The 21,458-nt window shown below is 37.3% G+C and overlaps 1 protein-coding gene across 3 annotated transcripts in view; it reads left to right on the plus strand.

Annotated features, from left to right (window-relative positions):
- The window catches only part of LOC126919809 (rho GTPase-activating protein 7), a 349,492-nt gene that overhangs the window by 271,718 nt on the left and 56,316 nt on the right, over positions 1-21,458 (plus strand). The gene's annotated exons all lie outside the window — the stretch shown is intronic.

Raw genomic sequence — 21,458 nt, forward strand, 5'->3', positions numbered from 1 at the left:
AATAATCAAAAGAAAAGGAATATAGTAAGATATCTTTTATTTCTGTCTACCTTCGGGTTCCAAGAATAATTACAGTCATAGAGGAATAACAATATCCATCTTCAATCATTATTCACCCTAGCAAAGGAAAGAAATAAAATGGAATGAATCATTTACAACCACATTGACTCATCTATGTAAAACGTATCCTACAACAGTCTAAGGGTACAAAATAGAATCTGTCATTGATAAAATCTAAATCTTCGACGTTTAAGCACGCTTTCTGAATTGGAAGTGCTCCAAAATATGTAATTAAAATGAAAAGCAATTCTTGCGGGGGTGACCGCTCGTTATTTTTGACAGCTCCAATTTACTTTCAATTTACCATGCATAATTCACCATGATAATCGACACGATCTCTTAGGAAAGCCTCTTTCGAGTCTTTACTCTGGAGAATCTCCTCGCACGACGCATAGAAAGTTGTCAGCTGTTGTCCAGATCAGGACAGATTATGGGTCGAAAAAAGTTTCACGAAATTCGAGCATCCCTTTTCTCATTTCCTCTCACTTTCGGGGCCATGTGGTTCTTTTCACTCTGAATACAGTCCACCATTTTTCATTTTCAAGCGGTCACGTATAGCGAAAAGCGTGGTCACGTCCTCTGGCTGCCCGAAAAGGGGTGACGTTTCAAACAGAGTGTCAACTTTTGAGGCTCGAGGCAAACAGCGTCGTTAGCTCGAGAGGGATCAGCACTTTGCGGTAGAAATAACTCAAAATGACCGGTTAGCACGGATTTTTATGAAGTGGATCTCTGTAATCCTCATAATTATTATGTTGGATAGACCAGTTTTGTTTACTCATTTTATTCCAGTAACTTTGCGAAGCAGCCGTTGCAGTTATAATATTTTGAGAAGCATACGTATTTAAGACAGCAGATGTTATAATAAATTATTTTAGTACTTAAGATTTGATCAAACTTATATGTAATTCTTTTGAGCATGAAAAAAGGAATATAGACTTGAAATTTTTAACTAAAAAATTGAATTCGAAAATCTTAAATTTGAAAAATTGGATTTGAAATTGTTTATCTGGTAATGTAAAGTTTAGGTTTGAAATTTTGAATTTGAAATTGTTCGTTTGAAAATTAAAATTTGAAAATACAAATTTTAAATTTACAATTTCAATTCAACATTTGCTTTCATAAGCAATATACATGTAAGACAAAAATATAGCAAGTAATATTACATTAATAATGTTACAAACACTGAACCACTATGATAGTCACAAGCAATACTAATAAAATGATCAAAATATTACTGATATCAGATTTATGTTGACATTTATGTCGATTTATGTTTCGTATATAATGTCTATCACATGGACAAATTCGGTTTCAAAGAAATGTCGCGTGTGGTCAAAGCACATTCGTCACGCATCCCTTCGAAAAAACGGACCAAGGCTTCGAAAGATGAAAATAAGAGAATCAACCCAAGTGTAGATTTACAAAACCCTTTTAAATAAGAAAAATCGTCAAGTCAAAAGAGAGGGTGGTCCATGGACCACCGAAGCGGACGTATGCGAATGTTTTCGATGGCAGTCTGGTGTACGTGAGATTTTTACTAATATCCGCGGCCTCGGAAACAAAGGTCTCCCTGTTTCGTTTTTGTTTTTCTCTCAGTTACGTACCTCCATAATATTAGAGTATAAATTTCAAGATCTCATTGTTCGACGGCCTTGGATGAACCGTTTCATTTGCAATTCATCGATCGCGGAGAGGTAAGGAAATGTAACGAGTTTCGATTTTGTATTTCCAATTATAATTATGAAAATCATCTTACATGTTTACTTTCTCTCATATACTTTACGATATATTATTTCATGAATATCGTTTATAAAAATTATTGAGGAATTTATAAAATTGGTAATAATTGCTATGAATATACCTATAAGTTAGTGTCAGGGAAATAATTACCAATAAAATGCAACGAAACGATGGATGATAAAATTAGATTTGAAAAACATGGATACCTAAGTGCTTGAACATGAAGTTTCTAAATTATATATTATTGTAGAACACTTATAATGTCTCTCATTTAAAGTAATACTACTAAATAAGTTACATTAATTGTTATGTTACAGTTACAAGTAAAATCACATCTTTTGACATAATAAAAGTCTAAATTACAGTTTCATTTTTCTACCTAAATTACAATTTATTCATAATTTTATACCTATAAATTATCATTTATATTTTAAATAAAGCTAAAGGGGGATTAAATAAAAGTCGATGCCTGTACCAGATGTCTAGATTCGGGAAAGCTTCCGTAGCACGTAATTTTATTCTGCTAACAAAACGCACTGTAAAATTACATTGTTCCAACGAAACGGCTAATCGTTTACAAATAACGGACCGCTTCCGTGCGAATAGCCGTAGATTGTTTAAAAATAGGTTCTTGGTGTGCACTGGCGCGGCAGTAGCAGGCAAATAAACAGCGCGATGAAACAATGACTCGCTAATGACGGCGTAAGAACAGCACCGGGCTGCCGCGAGTGCAAACGCAACTGCAAGAACGCATAACGTGCGAGTGTGCAATAACGAATGCATTGTTGGCAGGCGCTGCGACAAAGGGCCCATTATGATAAGTATTAACATGTCCGGACGCATCAAGCTGCTCCTTAATAAGTTACTATCCCGCCTGGTGTCGCGATTCGATTCGCTTTGCCCACGTGTCACTCGTTACAAGCTTTCTTTCGCGGCTTTTTTCTATCCTTTTATGAAATTTTTTGATCAAACGCCACTTTTCGTCTTACGAGAATTCGCAGAAGTCTAGCAGGATGCAGGAATTTAACGTTAAGGCTACCCGTAGACTGATATCAAATCTATTGGCTTTACAATTACTAAAAACATTTAATTATTTTTGATAATTTTCGACTTTATTTTTATTCGAGCAGAAAGAAGATTATTACATATATTTATTACTCTTAATTTATACTGAAGTTTTGGTGTTGTAATACTTGGTGAATATCTTTTCGTTTCCTTTTGAAAAATGATATTTTTACGCTTCTTTTCGAATTTCCGTTGCTTTTTTGTCCATTTATCACTAACATCACCTGGAATCAAAGCAATAACGTGAAAACCATTATATGATATAATGCAAAAAGTGTGAAAAAAATATTGACAAGAAGATTGGGATATCTTGAGAACTTTTTGCTAGACCAAGAGAATTATTTCGATGACCGTCAAGTGGTTAATCATAAAATATCGTACACAAAATCAAAGTTTGGCAAAGATTGATATATGGCCATGGTATAACGAGCAGGTGCAAAATTATCATGCACGTGAAATGAGATGTATTAACTGTAAGTACTATCACTTCATCAATGTATATATTCATATGTTACTTAACTATATAGACCCGATGAAGTATATTAATATCTGGACATGTAAACGTAACTCTTAAAAGCCATTAATTATAGTATTTATAAAAAGAACTTCGAAATAATCAATGTCATAAATCTTCAACCATACCTTGTTCACACACGGTGCAACTTTACGGCGGGAGCAACTTCTTAAATTCTTGATACGAATCTTTAGACTGCGTGAAAACAAAAATAAAAAGTCAGGAACTGAGATCACGAAACCTTACTTCCTCGTTTTACTTTCCTTCTTCCATATTAGCCTCCCTATCATCGTCCTACATTCACACCCAAGGAATTTTTCGCTGCCAATTTTACACTTTCTAGACTCCGAAGTACTCCTTTCCCAAGAAACCTCTTCCTTTCCATAATTAGCTGCGCATGTTATATGAAGCAAGGTAGAGTTATCTGAGTTACATAAGGTTCGATATCTTAAAATTCAATCTTGAACATTGCACGTAATTATGAGACGCCATTAGTCTTTAATATAATAATGAAAGAATATATAAGCTAATTACTAAAATACTAAAATTACATCAAAAAATATATTCGGAAGAGGGCATTCGCATTGGACGACTATTGTCTTGACTACCGATTATAATAGCCAAGTATTGTATGTTTAAACAATTGTTACGATACACCAGTTGAAAATCGTGGCCCTAACCTAAAAGTGGAGCAGACAAGACAGAGCCTCCTTTCGTATGCTCCATCCGGACGCGTATCACGGATACCGGACACGGTATCATGTTCGAGGTAAAACGAAGTTGACACGCAACCTGCCATGGGAGTGTGTCGCGTGGTAGCATTGAGCCAGGTGTAGAACGATACCGGGGAAAGGACTAACAACTCGCGTTCCGTGGTCATTAACGTCCTTGGTGCCAGCGAGTAATTCCAGGTCTTTCTTCAATTTCAAGAGCTCTAATGCGGGAATAATAATGAGGCGTACGTCGCCGTGCGATGATTAATGACCGAGGCGATTTTTCAGCGGTACGGTGGCGCAACGCCGCCAATTTACGCCTGGATAGACTGTCGAACGACCAGCTGCCTGCTAAATAACACAATGTACCGCGAGATTTATGCGGAAACGGGGTCGAGGGATTTTAAATCTGGAGGAATTAGTAGGCCGTGCACCATAGCGTCGGCATAAATTCTCTACGCTGTCTCGTTACCGCGTTTATTTAAATCAATTTCGATCGATGTGCGTCCGGATACACTGACGGCGATATAACACCAGTTAAACGGTTATTTAGTACCATTTAGTTGTGCGAATGGTGCGAACTTTCGTGCTGGGCGGAGGCGGTAAGTTGGTGAACGCGGTAGCACGACAGTATGCCTTTACGACTGCTTTCAGTCTGACGAGCCTTTCAGAAATCAAAGTGACAGATTGTACCTTTTATTCGGTACTTAATTTCATTATACAAGTACACGATTAATATTCAGTTGTCAAGAAACAAATTACTTACTTTCATAATTCATTCATCGTAACGTGATGTAAATAATGGTAAATTATAAGGTAAATTTAAAAAGCAATATTTTTCAAGTAAAAGTGATCGTCACTCTTCTATACTTCTTAACTTATAAATTTGGTCAATATCGTCTCTGGACAGGGCATATAGTACTGTCCCATAAATAAAACTATTTTAGAAAAATTTTTGTTTGACACGAACTGCCCTAACTATTATATTACAAAGATATCGTAAACGTCACAATCATTATTCGTCATTGTAAATTTCTAAACTTACTCTTTTGTACGAAATAATCTTTTTAAAGTACTAAAGAATTATTCATATAGAATGCAAATAAATAAACGTATAAATAAACGTTAGTCTTGATTCCGCATGAATGTAAATTTATATTTGAATTCTATTTAAATCATATTACATTGATGCAACGGGGGCAGAAATCAAAGGAATATCCGATAAAGTACGCACGATATCTCTCCAATAACTTTCCTCGATACTAACTAATTCGGACTTTGAAATAGGAGACAAGTCGCGTATTTGCAATCGAGGAATATTTCCTGAAAAACTTAACAAGCTGGCAAAGGTTCAAGCTTCTACGAATTCATCTAGTATTTCAACGTATCTATAATTCTTCTGTGAGAAATGTAGGCGTAAATAGTAGGAAAGAAAGTCGAGAATCTTCGAGTCTAAATTCTGATCGCTGGAAAGCTTCTCAAATTTTATTAAAGAAGCTGCTAAGCATCGAATAGAAAAAAGATGGCTTCATTGAATGAACGAAAAATTATTATTAGATTGATGTTATTATTATACTTGATATTACGCAAAGTTTACCACACCATAATAGACGAACTTTCAAGAAATAACGGGATTACATGGGAAAGTACGGGAGTACGGGAAAAGTACTTTGCATGGTATCCGAAATTTCATCATGTAACCAAGACTTACGTAAAAAAAGCTAAGACATGGACGTTGTTTAAGCTTTTTCTAAGATATAATCAGTAACAAATTTCCCGATCTCTTTTGGCAAATTTTAACAAAATTTTTACTCTTCGATAAAATATGTAAATTAAATTAGTGTAATTTAAATTAGTTAAATCTTCAGTAAATTTTTGAAAAACTTTTTTTAAAATTATGTATAATAATACATCCACCAAAATCGCTGAACTGCGTCATTTTTAACCTAATTCACGAAAAATAACACAAACACTATAAAATCAGCTCTCGAAACAACCAAATGATTCATCCTATCCAATTGCGTATAACACTCCGTCGAATACAGTCAAATGAAATCAAACCCCTAAAGCTAATCCTTCCTCTCCTCCTCTTACCCTTTCCTCCCAAATTAAAGGATAATAAAGCGCATGATATACATACATACAGAACGTGTATATCTCTGAAACAAAAAGAAAAAAAGAGACAAATAATGGACAAGAAGCACGTTAAGAAGTTGGCAAACAAGCGACGATACTGTTCCTTTCCCTCGAAATAACGCGTGTCCGAGCGAGGTGCGCTCGAGCGTTCAGCCGTGCGATGAAAAGCGGTCTGTCAGACGGTATCCATCCGTCGCTAATTAGTATACACGTGGATTAACCGTGGATCACGTGTAACTGCAACCAGGGATCGTGGAAAGTATCGAGTCACGCCTCTCTTGTTTCCATTATATTAATCAAACGAGCCGATCCTCGTAGTCAAGGAAAAGAATCTAATCTCTGCACGGTCTCTCCCGGATCTCGTTGTTATTTGAGAAAAGGGAGTGATTAAACGCGACTTATTTCGTTGCGGCGTTTCAAGAGTCATGTTAACACGGCGTGCCCAACGTTGTATGAAATCCAACTAAGAAGTCGTACAGATAGTCGCCTAGATTTTTCGTATTCGTGGCTAACAACCGCGCGTAAACCGAGGGGCCGGCAATTTCTCGCTGGAGAATTGGGCTAATGAGCGGCTCGATCGTCGATTACGATCGGTTTTCGCAGCGGAACCTCGATTTCTGGCCTTTCTTTTCATTCGATCCTCCTTTGTATGCGGCCCGCAGGTTTGTAAGACGAGACTACGTCGATACATTCTGATTAAATAATAATGTTAGTAGGATAAATGGCACGGACAGGTATGGATTCACATTGGTAACTTAACTCATTAACCCGATAATCTCTTAATTAGGCTTCTATCGTTCTAGTTAACTTCTATCATCGTGAAGTTAAACATTAATAAAGACAAATCGATTTGGAATAGATGGATTTTAACTCTTTGAAACGTATGTATGTAGATGCGATGAAATTTATTCCACGACGAAGTATTTCAACACTCATAAGTATTTTTCTATATTAATAAAATGCTTCGATTTGTTTATCAGAAACACTTTCAGTTCTGCATACTATTGCGAAAGAGTTAAAAATGTTGATTACATATGTTATGCATATGAATATATAAAAATGTAATATATCAGATAATGAACAGAGATCTGAATATCATTCATGATTTAGTACTTGGAGATTTATTAAATTGAGATTTATGAATTTGAAATTCAACTTGGAAGGATCGTGGACGAAAAATGATTTGGTCATTATGGTCCGATTAATCAACTACAAAATTGAAAGTTTTAACGGTAAATGAGGACCATCTATGGTCGTTCGAAATTCGAATCCATGAATTTCGTCCTGTATTAATGAATAACCTAATAACGTTGTCCTCATTGGCACACGGCCAAGCGAGTCATTTTACGTTGAAATGATTTTATTAACGGACGTCACAGCACTACGAACATAAAAATAAAAAAAGTCGTTTGCTTTGAATTCAGATTCTTACATCCATTAAAACAGAACATTAATTGGAAAAGCATTTGACATTTTTACGATTCCTAAAATGATTAAGATAAAGATAAAATGTCTATTCACCACTCCATAAAAATAAACGCATCAAGTGTACGTTCGCACGTTAACTTGGATCTTACTATTTAAAAATCTAGCATTACAAAAAAAGGGTGCCCTACTTTATTGGAATGACGTATAAGAAACCGCTCAAAGAAAGAATTTGGGCCTCCTATATTTATCAATCGCGTTTCTACGAGATTCAGCGTTGACCACCATGGTAATTTTCTGTACTTTCGTGCGTTTACGTATTTTCTTGGAACGAGACACGCTTCCAGGCTTTTCTTGCCTGATTTGTTGAGACTCCTGAATGGTTCGTTGAGAGAATGAAATCCATAAACTTGTGGAAAGTATATCTGTTTACATCGTACAGACAAACGGTAAATAAAAACGGGAAATATAATAAAAGTGACGGTAACGCAAAAATATCCATTACATATTCCACCGACAGTAAGCTTTTTTTTTATTGCAAATGTTTTATTCTTCGTTTCGATGGAATCTTTTTATAAATTATAACCTCATATGTCGTAAGCAAAGGATTTTATAATTCTAGAAGATTCGTGGTATCTGCCTGATGCTAAAAAGATTTTCTGGCACAGGAAATTAAATACAAAAATTACAAATAATGTGTATCTGAATGGCTTAATAAACTTTTTACATAATAGATACGTCGTTTCTTGTATACTCTAATTATAAATTTCATTTTCAAATTGTGCATTTTAGTGCACAGTTTATAATATACATATCACGTCGCTTATTGTTGGCATAAACACGTACCTTTGTCGTTCCGACAAATTTCCAGGTAGATAACCATTCCACATCTTAAACACTGGCATGAAAAATATACTTAAAAGTTACATCAATAACGAACTACCAATCCAGAAGATAATCTCCATTTTTTCTTTCAAACTCAAACTAATTGATATATGTATCAATGTATCTCACAAACACCTACCATACCACGAACCTCGTGAGATCAAAAAATATATAACAAAATAACAACGATCAATCTTGCGTATAAACGTAATAAAACGGCGATCAATCACGTCAACAGTTACGTCCGCCAAATGTATCTCCACGATACTCCATAGCCCGTATCGTCCATAACGCCGATGCGATGGCCCAATTCTCAAGACGCCATTGAAAGGTGGCCCGGCGTCACGTGAGCTCAGTCCTTTTTGTACTATCGTGCTACTACTGCAGGAGTATCGCTCTATATAACGTCAGCTAGCCACATTTTCATTTACCGTGCGAATTTACGATACTTACTCGAAAGTAATTTCAATCGGTAGATCTAAAATTACACGCGGGTCTGTAGTCACGATTCACGAAATGCCGCGGTGTCGGAAGCACGTGCTGCTGTTTCTCTTCCTTTCATCGATTTGGAACACGTCCAGCGATGGTCTCTCCTTTATTTTTTACTCTTTCGTCTTGTTCCTCTCCGTTTAGCCTCACCGTCTCTCACTCGCGTCCCGTTGTCCAGCTCGAAAATCGTGATCATCCTGTTTCTGAGCAGCCAGACAGCCGGTCTATTACCCGGAATTGCGAATGGCACGCGGGCAGCTGTCGCTACAACGATTTCCGTGGATGGGGTTCGCTTAATTAGTTGCTCGAAACACGCATATAGAACGGTTCACGGAACCGGACGTGGAAGAACCCACCAAGAAGGATAGTCGAGAAACCTTCTCTCGCAGACGAGGTTCATTAGGTTTCTGGGGTATTTGCGCGACGAGAATATTTGGCGATGATTAAGAACAGGCACAACGACGCTTATTATTCTGCTGCGGCAGAGTCGTTACGAGGCGGGCCTTTGCACCGCGGATGGCAAATACAAATTAGCATGTGGATCGCTGGCCTTTGTGGTAGTCCGCTTGGAAACGCCATTAACGGCGTTTTTGGAATCGTTTAATTCAGCTCAGAACCCGCGATAATTGTGACACTTGTAGAAATTAGAGGTTTGTGATATGGTCGAATAAATTCGCTCTGTTCTTTGATCGACTGAATTGGTGTCAGTTTAGAAACAGATTAGTGCCAGTTTTCTGTGATCTTCATACGTTACTATTTCTACTAGGTTGTATAATTTTTTTTACGTCAGTTACTTTATCCGAAGTAAAGAGAAGGTAAAGCTTTTTCCAGAGACTCTTTCTTCAAAACTTCCAGCTGATTCCATAAAGCACAGCTGAAATATAGCCGTAGGATGCTTGAAAGAGGAACGGATGAAAGGGAAATTTAGAGCGGCGATGATTATTTAAACTAAGCAGTTGTTACGTTGTAGCTGCGCAAAACGGGACGTCCTAGTTAACCACGACCTCATGAAACGTATGCGGTCATGACTTACAAGATTCGCCGGAGCGAAAACTAGAGTGCATACATATGTTCATAGAGGAAGTTAAAACTGGCGCAGGTTCTGTTTGAAGTACTAATATTACGCCTCTTTATGAATTTTAGGCAAAAAATTATTCGTGAAATTTCGCGTACATCGCGCGATAATTACTACAAGAGATAGTAAGAGCTTATAAAAATACATAGTTAATGTGAAATCGATCTGGTCAGCGGAGGATTCAGACTTTCTCAAGTGAAAATTTTATTAATTAAAGCAATTAGGTAGAGAAAAATATTCGTGAGGTGAAATTTGCTGATTAGATTATATCTTAGGAATTAATTAAAGTAACTTGAATTTTCCAAAAAATTCTTTACATGATCTTTTTATGTTAGAAACGATATTTGAATCGACCAAAGTAATAATTTAAATCATTTCAATTACACTTTAATAATTAGACAAATTAATGTAGGTTCATTCTCTTTAAATGTATTTTGATTCATTCTATATCAAAGATACGTTTCTAATTTTACGTAATGGACGTCCGTTTACCATCTATAGTTTACAGATGGTAAAAGGGCGTTATTATCCGATAATTTTTAGCACATTCATATTATTCTTGATACCTAAATTTTTTCCAAGTAAACCAGCTCTTTAAGTCATTTCACATGTAGAATCTTCCAATCATTCTATCAATATTCATCTGTCTAATATCAATATGTAAGCATATAATTATCTTTCACCATTTTCGCAATTACCATTCACAGAAACGTCATTCCATCGTGATCATCCGCAACATGTGCGAAGGTACGACAAAAGAATCTTGACGGCGATTTTCCATCGAAGGCGCCGTGTCAGGGAAAGTGGGTGAAGGTTCCCCGCAGCGAAAAATTCTTTTCATCAGTGCACGCACGAGATTATTATTGTAGCCGGGGCTGTTTACCACCGCTTTATTTCCGACAAAAGTCCGCGTCCTTCGGTTCCTTTGCTGAATTGTAATCTAAGCAACCTTCGTCCCAGTTTTCGGGAATCGCCATCGATATTTCCCGATAAACGGCCATACGTTTTCCTCTATTTTCAGTGGTCCGATGTCAAATCGACCAAGGTTTCGCATAAAACGTAACCACATCAGGGTTCTCACGTTTAAACGAAAGAATTCCATTTGGCATGCATTCGCAACCAGCAATGATCCGCTCGCGACCAATATTGACACTGATAAATGACGTTGAACTTGTTGACTTTTTTTTGTTATACATTACGATAGAGGGACGTATGGTGTTACTGTTACGCTTGCTTTACAAATAGCCGACCCTGTAAGGAGGACGTCATTAAATTTAGATTTTGAAGGCAAAGTTGAGTGGAACGACGAAAGAAGCGTGTCGGATCGTTTGTCGTTACCGACATCGTTACTTAATATTTTTTAATATTTCTTCGGCCCCGGTTCTGCTTCGTTCGCGTTGCAAATGGTAGAAAATCGTACTTGAGGGAATATTAAAATCTACGCTTGAAAAATATACTATATATATATATATAATATTTATAACATTTTGAATTCTGATCGAGGAGTTTTTTACAAAAGTGCCCACAAATAAACTTAATTATTTAGTTTACTTCTCGTTTCTTAATACCAATTACGCTTGTATTCATTATTATAATTCGACTAATAATAATTAAGATTGAAAAACAATTCTTAAAGACCTTTGTTCTTTCCATACTTGCTAAAATAAAATAAACTACACCGGAAAATGCGTCGGTATACACTATTTATATTTTAGTTTAAACAAGACAGTTTTAGATTTTCAGAGAACAGCTTGGTAATTATAGCGTGGAATTTTTTCCCGTCTAAGTTGCTCTGAAATCAAATAAAGAATAAAATTCGTAGACATACGGAGAGGCTTTTAATGAAATGAGCTTTGAAAAGATGAAGTTTTTGTTACAACGTTCCCACTTGGTCAGAAACACATTAGGCGAATAGTTGTATATTGTTACAGCAAGAATAGGAAGAATAATATTTCCTTAAACTTAATTTAACCATGAAGCGTATAATGAGTCATAACGATGCATTCTCGCTGACTTGCATGTTGGTGTAGGCCAGTTGTATTAGTCAGACTATGGGAATATACGCAGCTGGAACAGTCCGAATTTTAAACCGATATATTATGCATACTAATTATGATAAATCATTAATAGCAAATTTTTGTGTTCGTGAATGTAAATCAATTAAGTAACTGATTCAATCATCCCATTTATTAAATTAATCGAGTAATCAAATCAATTCAATCAGTTATAAATTAAAAGAGAAGAACATATAAAATAATTCTACAGAGAGAATAGACACAATTACAAAATTAATATTTGACGAATTATTAACAGAACGGTTCATTCATTTAGAATTCTTCTTTGTGGCGAGAAGGTCAAGTTTACAAGTAATAGATTAAAGTAGTGCCTACGTGACAGAATTCGAAATGCATTAATCGCTTTTCTCTTGAATTTCGACTGAGACGTTTTAACGTTATCTTTAAGCCACCAGCCCTTTGTTATTCTTCACCATCGAACAGATGATAATAAAAGATAGACTCGATATCAGACCTAACCCAGCGCTGCCAGCACGTACGACGTTGTATAGTGTACACAATTAGTCAATGCTATGTTGATTCCAATTCTAACGTACTTTATTTCCTCTTAAAGTTGCAAATTGCTAAAACGTTTCCTCTTTTATGTCTGATAAGTTCGAGCCATCATTATTCGACCAATTGATAGTCGTCTCGTTTTGAACTTGTTTTTTAAATAAACTTATAGATATCTGTTACCTTTTAGTGTCCATGTACAGTAGAAATATAAAAACTATGTTTGAAATAGAAAATAAAAGAGAGATACAGTGGCTTCATTGCGAATGATCATGACACTTTTCAACATGCTGACATTAATTGGCCAGCACACTCTTGTGATTTAACGTCTATGGATTTTACATTTGAATACTCGATTAACGTGTTCATTGCTATTGACAGATATGTTGCGTCCATTCCATTAATTCGCTGAATATAATGACACAATTGTTGCATTTCAATTTTTGTATATTTGGATAAGACAATCTAGAAAGACAAATAGAGCAACGGCAGCGTATCGGAACGATCATCGTTATTAAAAATAAAAATTTCTTGGTAAAAAAAGAAAAGAATATAACTCCGGGAATGGTAGTTTCTTATTTACAATAGAATTGTAATGATGTATAAAATACCTTTCAAACGCAAAATCTAAATGAAAGAAGAAAGATTTTACGGCAAACCTGATTTGAACAAGATGAAACGCAAAGAAAATAACAGAAAGATACTAGGACGTGAATTGATTATTATTACGAGTTGAATCGCTGATACGATTCATCAGAAATCAGTAAAAAAATCAATATAACTGAAATGAGATTTATGCTCTGAGTTTGCCAGGTTTCACTGCCTGAAAAAAACGCGGAGAAGGCACAACGCGGTGTGTTTTGCAGCACGGATTTCAGACGTAAATATTTGAAAATCGTAAAGCAATAAAAGCCTCGCGATAGAAAGATGGCACCGTCATCGACGATTGTGTTCGTATCGGACAAACAAAGTGGCGATACGGGGCCTCGTACATCATGAATATGATGTACCAATCAATTCCATCGTTACAACTGATTCATAATGGCAAACGCTGCCGTTACATCCATCGTGATTACACGAGGTACCAAGTACCATTGTAAGGCTGCGTCGTGATATTTCTCGTCCCTTGTAAGTTTTCGTTGTTCCTGTCAGTGTCAGGGAATATTATAAACAATTTTTTGATGTTTCCATCGACAAGACTGGAAATACCAAAACTCTTGTACTTCTGTCAAGGTATTCTTGTTATTGGAAATTATTGCCAAGCCGGAGAAAGCTTATCTCAGCGAAATTATTATGATATTGAAAAAACTTTCTTCCTATTATGAATATCGTTCGCATATACAATAGATATATACATATGTATGATATCGTTTGTGAAATAGCCAGACCACGAGAATTCAAATTATAGAAACTGCAAAATCTTTGTACGCAATATAATTATCGTCAAAATTCTGACGTAGCAATTACAAATTGCAATTACAAATTGATGTACAATTGCAAATTGTAAGCATGATGAGATTCATGTTGATCATTGTATCAATATCGTTGCACTATCTTCTTCCGAAACCAAGAATTCCTACCAATTTATTCGTGATCAAAGTGAATCTAGCTAAATAATAAAAACACCCTGTATACATGTTGGCATGATACACTAATTATGCGAAACTTAACCATATTATTTGCAAGCATTAATATTAATTATCGTATCACTCCCCGATTTTCCTTTAAATTTGCCAAGCGATCAGTCGAATCCCTCCAACCTAGAATTAAAACACATTTCAAAGGAACCGAAATGGAAGATTAAGCCGAAGCGTAATGATCCCGGGAGCATAAATTCGCGTCTCTTCGGGCTCGCGCGGAAGGATCGAAAGAAAAACGAACTGCTGCTGGCGATCGTTAAATAACAACGCGCGTGCTTCGTGGAACCGGAGAAATGAGCAGCGTAACCCGGTTCTCTGGTCGGACGAGGTTCACGAATCGTCGTCATCGGCGTTCGCGGACATATTCTCATTTCCTCGTCTTCTTCCGGGTTGATGTGCACGAGAAAAGAAACGCGGAAAATTTATACATACATCGGTCGACGTGGCGACGAAGTCGATGAAACGAGGAACAGATGCTCGCGCGAGCACCAAAATAGACGACTCCAACGCGCGCGCGATATATGTATTTCTGTTCGATTTCGCGCGCACGCCAACACCCCAGAAATTAGCTGAGCGACCGCCTGCAACCGACTAAATGGCCATTCTAACTCCACTATGCGTAATCGTTAAGTTCTGCTCAGATTACTCAAGTTATAGCAGAACTTCATTTACTGGAACGAAATTTTATTTATTTTTTCTTTCCACTATATAAAACTTGGCTTTTTTTAGCACGATCGATGCAGGAGGATTTCTATGCTTACTACTTTCCATGACGAAAAGATGGGAGAAAGTCTTCTACTTGTTAGAAAGATAGCCAGGACATACATTAGATTATTGAGAAAAGTATAAGGAAAAATAATGATGGACGATACGCGTATTATATTATTTTTCGATTAAATAAACTCCTGTCAATTGAATCTGTTCGTCTGAATATGAATTTCTGTTGCATAAGTAACAGGCATATTGCTAAACCCAATAAATAACAAACATTTGTAAAACGGATAAGTTCTAAGTTGGAAGTTGCACTTGCTTGAACTCAAGTAACTCGACTAATCTAAACGAGATTTTAGGACACGGAATTAGAACGAACAGCGAATGATTTGTGGAAGGCAATTGTACTTTCCGTAAATTTTAATGTTTCTACGAAGCGCTTACACGCGACAGGTACGCTCCTGGTTCTTCTCTACAGAGCGAGAGGATAGATCGTTGCCACTGTTCTTTTTCACCGGATACTTTGATCTTTGTTAATTCAGACCGGGATTACACGGCAACATTTCTCTCTACCGGAGGAGTTTTTAGTGGCTACAAACACCGGATGAAAGAGAAAAGGATCTTTTTTCGGACTATTGCCGTTCGTGCTTGATTATTTCGTTTTCTTCTTCCTTCGTCGTTTTTCGGGCAGAGACGATTTGCTCGTGTATCAACGCTAAAGTCGCTGTAGGGTGCCGTTGAAAATAGTCGAAGGGTTCATTCGTTTAAAAAAGAACGAAGTTTGGAATCAGGAAACGCCTAGCATTTTGGTGGTTCGCTTCCTGTATTAGGATTTTTATATCTGATCATTCCACCAGTCTATTATCAATTACGTGTCAAATCAACTGTTAAGAAACAAGCTTCTTTGCGTCCACGCTTTCCTACTTCTCCCGATATTATACGTTTTTGCATTACGTTCTCTCATTAGTATACGACAACGTTGTCTATCAAGATAGAACGAAAATAAAAACTGTAACCTACACTTGCTTTCTGTACCTCATATATCATAGATATATATGATGTGTCTAATAAAATTGGTCTTGTATATATTTAATAACGAATTAATTACAAATTAATATATTAAAACAAAATTTACTATTTCACACTTACAAAACAGGGTAATTTTATAAAGACGATCAAAACTATTTTCAATTATCAATGTGATTTTATCTGTGCATTTCAGTACTATTTGTATATTTTTAGTATAAATTAACCAAAGTATCTAGATTATATAATTATGTTTCTACGCTTAAAGTCTAAAGTCTAAGTACTTAGAGTCTAAGCAAACGAATATTTTACTTTTCATATTTTTGCATACGTTTAATTTCTGTATTCAATACACCAAAATTCCCCGTAAATGTATAAACGTCTCCACAGCTTGTTCATTACTTTTAAATACACCTCGTATACGCTTATCGTGTGTTCACTACAATTGTTCGCGGCAACGATAAAAGCGGGCACCAAGACGAAGTCGAAACGCGAGGAAAAAACCTTGATCGTTCCAGTCTGACCAGCCTCTATCCTAAGCTGATTAAGTCGTCCTCGAGGCGGAGACTTTCATTCCCCGTGTGATCGCTCGAATAATTTCCATCGCCCTCCACAACCTTCCTACCCTTTTTCCCCTTCTTTGCTCCGAGTTTCTTTTCGTTTCGGTCCCACGCGCGGTTCTCCCACCGCGACAAAGTAATCTCGGCCGAGATAAATTATTCGACGCGCGGCGAAAATGCAAATTCGTCCTGGCGGTGGGCGAGGGCGGCAATTTATACGCGAACCGCCGCGGATACTTTGCTCTGGCACTTAAGTGGCCAATCTCTTTCACATACGCGCTAATTTATATGGCTACGATTCACGCCACCAACACCTCGAATCTTTGTGTCCATGGAATTTTGGAAATCCTGCAGTGATAATCTTTGTTGATTGATTTGTTTAAATGGTTCAAGGGATTTTGTATCATGTTGATATATTTTTTGGACGTAATTTAGGGAGTTGAATGGTTTACTACAATTTTTGTCGTGTGACGTGTCGTCACATGTCGCGCGGAGTTTACGATTACAGCTGGTTTTGAAATGAAAATTCACAGCGATGTCTATAAGAAGAAGCAAAGAGATTGGTGTTTCAAGTGGAGGAGTGAGAGATGCACTGTTCGTTGTGTAGACATTTATAATTCTTAGTAGCTTTGAGATTGAGATCGGAGTTATAGCTTACGTTACGTTACTAGGAAGTTCGAGCTTTAGCAACTAGGAAGTTGAGAACACGATTGACGCGCGTATTGACCGATGTTTGTAGCTTCTGATTGCTTTGAAATTAAGCATACAAGATACACGTTCAGTTCTTCAAGGAGAACAAACTTTTAAACAGAATGATTTAAGTCCAAGTAAAAGAATTGCATTACAATGCTTTAACTCGAGGAAACAGTTTAAATTTGAAATTCATAACAAACTTCTTCGTTTTGAAAGATTTTTGACAAAAGAGCTTTCTAAGCTAACAGAAGGCTAAGCTGGCATTCCTTTAAATTCATAGATTCTATAGAATACATAGTGATTTCAAGCTTTCAACTAATTGTATGTGCAAACCGACATTTACCGGAGCTCAAAAAGAGCCCACACTATTCATAGAACCAAGCAACGAATAAACGAGGCAATATTTTAAAGAGAAAAGAAAAGAAACGAAAAACGACACGAAAGATCACGGGGGGAACGTCACGTTTCCTTATTAGCAGAAGTTCTGTTAGCAAGGACGGCTCGGCCATGATACAACGGGGATTTTTGCCTCGATGAAGAAGGTCAAAAACGACGACGGACTGCATCACCTCGGCTCGTTCATCAAAATGACGTCGATGCAAGCTCGATGACTCGATCACCTTACGTGACAGTCGCTGCCTCGTCTGGTTTGCACGCCGGTAATCCAGCGTCATCGGCTTCTCTCTGGCAAGAAATGGTCGCGGGAAGAAAGAGAGGAACGGCTGGGTCTCTCCTGAACCACTTCTTTTTGAGCTGCATGAGTAACGCACCCTTGAAAGTCTCGAAAGTCACGTGACACCGTAGACACATCGTCAGGCTTTAAAGGCTGCTTGGAAACGGAGCCCGGTCTTGAAAATAATCGGCCTCAACTCGCGCGTTCTACGGCTTTTGCTCTGACGTCACGCGGGCTCGCGATAGAACACGAGAAGCACCAGAATCCACCTATGATGCTCTTCAACTTCAAGTGGATAAGATACGCCTTTTTTTCTACCAGTAATCTTCCTTTCGTATAGACTTTAAAGTTTGAAATGTCGAAATAAGTGGGAATGTTGGTATTGAATAATGGGAATCCCTTGAAATTTAGTTTCAGTGCTGTGTTTGATATTCTCTTTATGCTTGGTTTATAGTTGGCTACAGAAGTATAAGCTTCGTACGATGGAAGAGATACATTCGTTTATTGTTCATTTAGAAATAATAATGGAAGATTCTTTAACAAGAATAGTAATGCTATGCTTTACACTGTCGAGTAACATAAAAATTGAACAGGTACAAGTACGTGTGGGAGTACCCTGCGTAGGCACAGTTAGCTTTTCTGAAAACAGTATATTTTGAATAAATTATGCCCCGAGACATTCGCGTTTACACGGTTTATTGTTTAATCGCACTCCTTTTACGTGGAATCAAATGAAAGAATCAACATTGGTGGAACTTGTTCTCAAGTTAGGAAATATGTTCCAATGCAAAAGAAGTTTCAATATGGCAAAAGATAAATCAAATAGAGACGAAATCTTTAAAAGATTGCTTCTCTTGCACCGATGTTATTTAAAAATCAGTTACAGTAAAAAATTATATGCAATGTTTCGAAAAATCATCGCCGGCTAAAAGCACGAGATTTCACAATCTATCCGTGAAAAAGTGCTTTGAATAAGTTTCTGTCATTTTGAAGGTCTGCGTTCAAATTGCAACGCTATTTCGTGAATATTAATTAATGAACTGTCACGAGAGAAGAGGAGGCTTTTGCAACTCGATGCGTCTTCCTCGCGTTAGGAACAACAGGGGGTTATTTCGGGCGATGACATTGAGCTCTGACAAAAAATGAAAAAGCGAAAATCACGGTTCTACGACACCCGAGCTGCTTCGCAACGAGAAGCCCTACTTCTATATTCGTCGTAACGAATTACTTTATGCACCGGATTAATGTTAGTAAACCGTCCTGGCTAGCCGCTACACACAAGCTGATGACTACGTTGAGAAGACAAAGAGTGGGATTTTATCGGCGTCGTGGAGTGATGTTCTTCTTTGCGCCTTCATGCGTCATTATATAATGAACGTGATAGAATCGAGTGATATTTTTCGAAGAAGTAGAAGTAATCGAGCTATTGTCTGACAATGAGAGATCATCCTTCCATCGTGTTATGAACTTTTATTGAATAATGTATAAGCGTCTTCCATGTCGTTTAGTATATTTTATCATTAGGACAAATGACTTGTAAAGCTGGACAATTTTTCTACTGGCTTACGTAATATTTGATTAATAGTGATCAATACGAAACCATATTAAAGACTGTCAAAATGGTTATATGGGAATAAATGCACATATTGTACAATGTTTATAAAGACAATAATGCATGATATTATATATTGAAAGCTTTTATTGCGTGTAAATGGAGATCCTTTTGAATTATAGCTGTATTGTATCACTGAATGTAATAATGCAAGAGATTCTATGATATATATTATACAATTATGACTTACGACACAGTTTGTGCAACCAAGTTTACACAAAACATCCTATTCGCTGAGGATCCGGTGTCCTGAAACTGAATGGCTTCCGTGCATCAGGAATACGGCTGTTATGGGCTTCAGATAACGGGCGAATAGTGTATTTTCGAGCTGTTACGTCTGAAAATACTCCCGGTAAATTATATCCCATTGCGTAAAATCGGCCAGTCAACCAACGAGTGTGATCTCGATTGAAAGAAGAGAAAACACGCGTTTATGGTTACACGAACCTCCTGCTCGTGCTCGTCTGAACGAAGTGTCGCGATCCAGGTGTCTGTTCTCGCGTTTCTGCGGCGAAACCATGATCCGCACCGGATTAAACGCGGCCCAGACACGCCTCCGGAATTCCGGATCGTCGCGATTTCCTAGGTAGAAATGCGCCTGCAACAGCTTGGACCGTGGCCAAGAAGACGCGGTTTCGCTTTGCGAACATCCAAAAGGTCCTCGACGCGGTTCTTACCGAGAAATACGCTCGGTTCACCGATGCACATGCTGCCCCTTCCACGGAGAATATTAAGGGAATATTTTCATAGTGATTCGTCGTCTTCTTGATGGACGGTTTGTTGAGATTGTATTGCATTATGGGAAATTGTTTTGATGGATCTCTTCACATGGAATGTTGAGGTGGGAAATGTGTGAGTTGTATTCTTTTATAAGAAAGTGGATAGACTTGTTTGAAATTATCATCCATTAACCGTGGCAGTAGATATAATTAGAAGTTGGAAATATAAAATGAAGATGTAATATTTTAAAGTAAAATTACATACAGAAATTTTACTTTTCCAGCCCAAAAGCTGTACAATGCATATATTAAATCGTTCTTGGCTGTCTAATTATTACTAAATAATATATATAAATAGTATATATAAAACTGACAAAAGCTTATACGTAATTGTTAATTTATTATTTGCTCGTAACTTTTGCAAATAATTCTTCCAAATGTTTGCCATGTACTTTTGATTATTATCTTACACGGATAAAAAGTTCTGATTGATCAATCGTTTCTTTATATGAAACTATAAAATATCGTTCCAAGACAAGAATCCGAGGTAACGGAGTAACGTATTAATCTACTTCCAATTAAAATTCCCGCAAAACTCGAGCAATCACGATGCATTCGTTTGCGCGGATACAAAGGAATGCTCAGCGTGTGGTGGGTCGGATATAGTCCCGAAATCCCTCGATACATGCTCTAATTTGGCCGGTCACTTCCACGAAACAACCATCTAAGGGTTTGGTCGTGTGCCAACAGCGGGCGGCGGAGTACGTTGTACGCAGATTCGAACGTTGCAAAAAGGGTGCGTCTTTGTCGATGTGTCTTTGACACATCTGTTGGGGGTGAGCCAAGTCCGAAAACGTGTCCTGTACCCGCGACCGCACCTGGATAAACCGCTTGCGATTCTCCTGCCAATGAGCACAAAGGCACGCGTTACGACCGTTCGTGAGCCGCGTCGGAAAATTACCGCTGCCAAATGGAATCAACGGGCGCAGTTGGTAGTCAACGTTCCTTAATGCGTTTCGATGGTAAATGCTATGTTCCATGAAACGCTTCTTTGTCACACATTTCGTAGTAGGTGGCCAGTTTGTCTCGAGTCGAGCGTTTCTTCGCGAGACATGTTAATTTACGATAGACGCGTGGCTTGGAACTAGACAAATC

Source organism: Bombus affinis, chromosome 8, assembly GCF_024516045.1.
Source record: "Bombus affinis isolate iyBomAffi1 chromosome 8, iyBomAffi1.2, whole genome shotgun sequence".
Lineage (NCBI taxonomy): Eukaryota > Metazoa > Arthropoda > Insecta > Hymenoptera > Apidae > Bombus > Bombus affinis.